Here is a 6,860-nt window from a genome sequence, read left to right on the forward strand (position 1 = left end):
TGATGTGGTGAATTCCTGGGACACCACATGCGGGATGACCTGGCCTGGAAGGACAACACAAAAGGCACCATCAAGAGGGCACAACAGCGGCTATACACCCTGAGATGCCTCAGGAAAGAACACAACAAGCAGGAGATACTGGTGGCCTTCTACCACGGCGCAGTGGAGAGCATCCTCACCTACGGCATCTCCAACTGGTTCCACAGCTGCACAACAGCGGAGAGAAACGCGCTACAGAGAGTCGTGAGAACAGCACAGAAGATCACCGGCGCCCCCCTCCCCTCTCTGGAGGAGCTGTACAACACACGCTGTCTCAGGAGGGCCTCCAAGATCTCCAGGGACCCGACCCACCCTGGGCACGTACACTTTGTCAAGCTGCCCTCGAACAGGAGGTACAGGACCCCGGCCGCTAAGACAAACAGACTGAAGGACTGCTTCTACCACAGGGCCATCAAGGCCCTGAACACAGAAAAGGCCTAAGTTCTGGGCCCAGGACAGTCCGGACGGATTGTATGGCAGCTAGTGCTGAGGCACAAACATGTACATTTTCAAGCCTGCAAACTGTGACACTTTAAAATAATGTGAAAAAATACTTTTGTGCAATATGACAACCCTAGTTGACTATCTGTGCAATATAGTTCAGTGGATTGTGTACATAGCCTTTATTTATGTAAACCAGCTCCTTACCTTCTTGTGATTTTATGCTTTTATGCTTTTTCTAAAATGTGTTTTTTTTTCCCTTTCCTAACACCAGGGGAGCCACCCCTCCTAAATTTCGTTGTTTGGTACCTGTACTGTAGCAATGACAAATAAAGCCCATTCCAAATGAGTAGCCTGCAGCTGTAGCGTCAGGATATGTTGGGATTTGAGGATGAGGATGATGTTTCTGTACCGGTACCGTTTCGATTTGTCACCGGTATCGAATAAAACCCAAACTGTACCCAACCCTAACTATATGTTTACATGCCAACTAATTAGCTAATTCATTTCTTTCATTTAGAGCTGAGGGGAGCAACAGAGAGACGGACAACAGGACAGCAACAGAGAGACAGACAACAGGACAATAACAGAGAGACAGACAACAGGACAGCAACAGAGAGACAGACAACAGGACAGTAACAGAGAGACAACGGGAGAGGAGAGCAATAGAGACAGAACTGAATGCACTGAACCTTTTTTTTATTCTTTGCATTATTAACACTGTTGTGTTATTAAAGTGTTTAAGTGTTTTATGGTAAAGCATTATGAGTGGTGTGTGTGTGCAGGGTGCTCGTGAGTTGTATATTTTGGGGAGGGGGGAGGCTTGTGTATGGGGGCGGGGGGTCCTCACACAAAGGAGTAGCCTAGGGCCACTGACCACCTTAATCCGCTACTGCCTATAGCTAATTAAAACGTGTAAGTCCCATCGCTGTGTGGGCATGATTCGCGCGTGCATGAGAACATTTCGCACTGTTATTTTGGAGACCCCCACAGAGTTCAGCTTATAACTCGAACCCTGGATACAGCAGTGAGGATTAGATATTGGCGAATGTGATAGAGAATAACTATTGTCTGAAGATGGCGGGATGCACTAATGCTCACTTACTGCAAATACACAGCTAGCTAAGTAGGCTGCAAAACAAGACACAAATAGCATAACGTTTTGATGATAATGAGCAAATAGCATGCCTTAAAGTTAACAAGGTTTATAAAACATCATCATGTTATTGTTGCCTAGCTACCTAGCTCGTTAGAGTGGTTAATAACACAACACAGGAAGTTCAGCTAGCTAGCTCTAGTTATTATTATTATTATTATATATTATTATTAATAATAATAAAACGTTTCAGAAGAATTAGTTACCTGCGTTGGTGGGTAGCTTTATTATGATATAAATCCTCCCGCACTCTAACAAGAAAAACTTTCGAATTCGACAAATGACAGTGCGCATGCGTGTGTCTTCTTCTTCTTCTTCTTCTTCTTCTTCTTCTTCTTCTTCTTCTTCTTCTTCTTCTTCTTCTTCTTCTTCTTCTTCTTCTTCTTCTTCTTCTTCTTCTTCTTCTTCTTCTTCTTCTTCTTCTTCTTCTTCTTTTTTCAATTGGCGGTTGACAACCAAATGGTGTATTACCGCCACCGCTGGACTGGAGTGTGGCACAGGACTTGCTTTACTAACTTAAATTCTTTTTAAAAGCCCTGTTTCCCTTAAAAAGAAAAACAACAACTTTAAAATCTTCCCTTCCCTTCTCTGTAAAATATATTTCATCTCAAATACTTCTTTATTTTCCTCCACCTGAGCAATAAACCTACGCCTTTCGTTATGGTACTTTTGGCAGTGTATTAAAACATGTTCCACTGTTTCTGGTTTATTCCATAGACACTGCTCACAGTTGCCATCTGCATGCTTGTTTATTAAAAACAGGGTACTATTTAAATTGGTATGTCCAATCCTTAACCTGGCCAGTACCACCTCTTCACGCCTGGACCTGCATGTACTATTATCCACCCTCACTTTTGGTTGAAAATAAAATAGGTGTCTCCCAGAGGTCCCACTGTTCCAAATATACTGCCATTTCTCATACGATTTTGCTTTTATAATACTTTTTACCTCTGCCTTACTGTATTTAATTTCCACCTCCACTCTCTCTTTTTCTACTGCTTTCTTGGCATAGGTGTCAGCCAACTCATTTCCCTCCACCCCTATGTGAGCTGGCACCCACAGGAAAGAAAATTTAAAACCTGCTTTTAACATCCCACTTGCTAATTGTAAAATTTCTAAAATAATATCCATCCTGGATGCTGAGTATGCATTTTGCATACTTAAAAGAGCAGAGCTGGAGTCAGATGCTATTACTGCTTGCCTGTTACACCCAACACTTTCAACCCATAACAGGGAAAACCATATGGCTAAAAGTTCTGCTGTGTAAACCGCCAAATTATCCGTCAGCCTCTTTGTTATAGCCAGACCCATTTCCGGTATCACATGAGCTACTCCCACCCTCCCATCACTCCTTTTTGATGCATCTGTAAAGATAATCAACCTCTGATTATACTGTTCCCTAATGTATTCCTGTACCCTCCATTTATCTACTCCCCCTTCCTGTTTTGCTTCAAGCAGTCCTAGATCTACTGTCACCTCTTCAAATGTCCAGGGGGGGACTGCAGGGAATGCCACCGTGGGGCTGATATTAAAATTGCTTATGCTCATATTTACTACTTTATGTTGGATTGTCCACCCAAAGCTTTTCCCTCCCTCATACAGCCTCTCTTGGCAATCCCTCAGGACTGGCTGTGCAATATGGTCCCCACTGTGTCCCTTGAGGTTAGCCCAATATACCAGAGCAAGCTGGTCTCTTCTCAAATGCAAAGGCATCTCGCCCACCTCTACCTGGATTGCTGCTATCGGAGAAGTTTTAGCTAATCCACTACAAATGCGCAGAGCTTGATTGTGCAACATATCAAGTTTCCTTAATGTGGATTTAGACGCTGACACATAAACCACACAGCCATAATCAAATACTGATCTCATCATGCCAGTGTAGATTGCTCTCAATGCAGACCCAGACGCACCCCACTCAACTCCACACAAGCACCTCATTATATTTAAAACTTTCTTGCATTTAGCCTCCATCTCCTGTATGTGGAAGGCCCAAGTTAACCTCTTATCAAACCACATCCCGAGGTAATTTAAAAACCTCAACTCTTTCCAACTCTCTGCCTGCCAACTGAATTTTAAATTCAGGACCAATGTTCCCCCTTGAGAAAAACATAACCTTGGTCTTCTCTACCGAAATCCTAAATCCCCACTGTACAGCCCATTGCTGGACTTCATTAACTGCCTTCTGCATTTTCTTAACAATAAAACCTACATTCCTCCCCTTCTTCCACATAGCACCATCATCAGCAAACAAAGCCACTCCGTCAGTTCCCTGTACATTTTTAAAAATATGATCTATCATAATATCGAACAATAAGGGGCTTACAATGCTTCCCTGGGGGGTTCCATTCTCTGCTATATATCTAGCACTGACCTCCCCCATCAATTTATATCTAGCACTGACCTCCCCCATCAATTTAACCCTCAGGCTCCTTTCATACAAAAAATCCTTAATCCACTTGAACATTCTGCCCCCAACCCCCATTTCCTGCAATTTTATCAACAGTCCCTTTGTCCACATCATATCATATGCTTTCTCAATATCAAAAAAGACTGCTACCACTACCTCTTTGTTTACTTGAGCTCTTCTAATGTCATCCTCCAAGCATATAACAGGATCCATAGTACCTCTCCCTCTTCTAAATCCACTCTGGTAACTCTGTAGCAGATTTTTTTATTCCACCCAGTAGGTTAACCTGTCATTTATCATTTTCTCCATAGTTTTTCCCACCTGGGAGGTTAATTGATTGATTGATTGATTGAAAACTTTATTAGAAGATTTGCAGAAGTAGGTACAAGAAAGTACATATTACATACAAGGTCAACTAACAGGATAAAAACCCAAGAAAGCCACTGGCTTATTTCAATTGGGTTCCTTGAATGCAATTGGCCTATAGCTGCTTGGATTGTGGGGATCTTTACCTGGTTTTCTAATTGGCACAATTAAGGACTCTTTCCACCCCTGGGGAATCACTCCCTCTACCCAAATTTTGTTGCACAGCATCAACGTGTGTCTTCTTCTTCTACGCTGGCCGCTTTAGAGCCACTAACTAACGCCTCCTGATGCGTTGTGTTAGTAACGCCTCTATCTACCACTAGATGGAGCCAAAGTACTGTAGGTGCTATCGAGGACTGTCTCCAAGACCCATTGACAATCCCTTGACCCTGTCCCTTATGAAAACTATAATTTAAGACGAAAAAAATAAGCAGAAGCGGATGGAGAGTGAACGTTGTCAGTGCACTGCTTTGACACCTTGATACTGTGAATCGATCATGACAACAACATGACGATGGGATTTGGGATTGTGTCATTAACAGTTAAAGGGTAGCCTACACTGTTTTTGTTTTTTTGTTTTTTTTATCGTACCTGCATTTTACAAGTGGCTGCAAAAGAGCAGAGGAGAAGAGGGGCTGCTTATTTGCCAACACAAGACACATGTCATGGTCGGTGTAACCCCGGTTAACGTCTTCCTTTCTGATGGTTGTCTTCAGGGGTAGTGGTGGTCTAGTGGATAGTGAGTTGGACTTGTGATCGGAAGGTTGTGAGTTCAAATCCCGCCTGAAGCCACACCACTACTAGTGTGCCCTTGGGTAAGGCACTTAGCCCTCAGTTACTCCAGGGGGAATGTCCCTGTAATTCGTAATTGTAAGTCGCTTTGGATAAAAGCGTCTGCTAAATGGCAAAATTAATTAAAATTAAAAATTTAATTCTTTGGTGGCCAATAAAGCTTTCCAAATCATTTGCCAAAAAATAAACACTTAGTAAATAATAATTAATAAATACTCCCCCCCCCCCCAACAAAACAAAAAAAAACTACTCAAGGGGTAGGCCTACCACAGAAGGGAGCTAAGGTGGTGATAATGGTGGTGGTGGTAATGGTAATGTAGGTGGTGGTGGCGGCAGCTATCCCAACAGAGCACTAGGGTTTCCTCAATGCCCCAAAACACAGGTCCCACAGACCTGCCTAGCTAAAAGATAACCTGTAGAAAACAATCCAAACATGTAGAAATACCAGAGTATTTCAGATTAAATGTAAACCTAAACCTAAACCTGCTGTTGTTATCTTTAAATTCATTCACAGCTTTGTGTGTGTGTGCGTGTGTGTGTGTGTGTGTGTGTGTGTGTGTGTGTGTGTGTGTGTGTGTGTGTGTGTGTGGAGCCACAGTAGTAGTCCCTTCGAGAGGAGGGCAAGATGGAGACAAAGGTTACCGAGGGGGTCAACTGTGCAATACCTTAAATGGCTGCCTTTTACCCACGAGGATCAAGGATGTGTGTGTACCACAAGTTATATCACCATGGCGATGCGCCTAACAGGTGACGTTATCCTACTGTGCTTGTAAAGAAGGGGCTTGCCGCTGTGTTGATGTGAGCCTAAGTGAGTACAATGTTCTGCTATAATAAGCTGAGCTCCATGATGTATCCCACTGTGAGGTGGTAAACATTGCACTGGGTATGTGTCTGTGGTAAACAAGTGGTAAACATTGCACTGGGTATGTGTCTGTCTGTCTGTGATCATTCAAGGAGGTACTGTGGAAGTAATAATAATAATAATAATTCATTATTTTATATAGCGCTTTTCCGAGGCTCAAAGACGCTGACAATACAGGAGATACGGAAAACACAAAAACAGCAAGCAACATGGACACATGGAACACAGAATCAGTGAACGGGGAGGGGGGGGGGGGTGGTTAGGGGTAGGGGAGGTTGTATGCGTGTCCAGGGGGGGGGGGGGGTGGCCGGGATGGGGGAGATGGCTAGGGGTAGGGGAGGCTGTAGGCATGGGAGAACAGGTAGGTTTTGAGGTGGGATTTAAAAGTGAGGAGTGAGGGTGAGTCTCTGAGTGGTTGAGGGAGAGAGTTCCAGAGGTGGGGTGCAGCTCGTGAAAAGGCACGGTGACCGAAGCCTTTGAGTTTTGAGGGTGGGACAGTGAGGGGAACAATGGATGAGGATCGGAGGGTACGGGTAGGGCGGTGGGGGAGAAGGAGGTCAGTCAGGTAAGGGGGGGCCAGGCTATGGAGGGCTTTGTATGTGAGGATGAGGACTTTGAATTGTATACGTTCTTTGATGGGGAGCCAGTGGAGAGAGTGGAGGACAGGAGTGATGTGGTCACAGGAGCGGGTGTTTGAGAGGAGGCGTGCAGCAGAGTTTTGGACCATCTGGAGTCTATGGAGGGAGCGGGAGGTGATGCCGGTGAGTAGGGAGTTGCAGTAGTCAAGGCGGGAGGAG

This window comes from Nansenia antarctica (genome assembly GCF_963989245.1).
Source record: "Nansenia antarctica genome assembly, chromosome: 15".
Taxonomy (NCBI): domain Eukaryota; kingdom Metazoa; phylum Chordata; class Actinopteri; order Argentiniformes; family Microstomatidae; genus Nansenia; species Nansenia antarctica.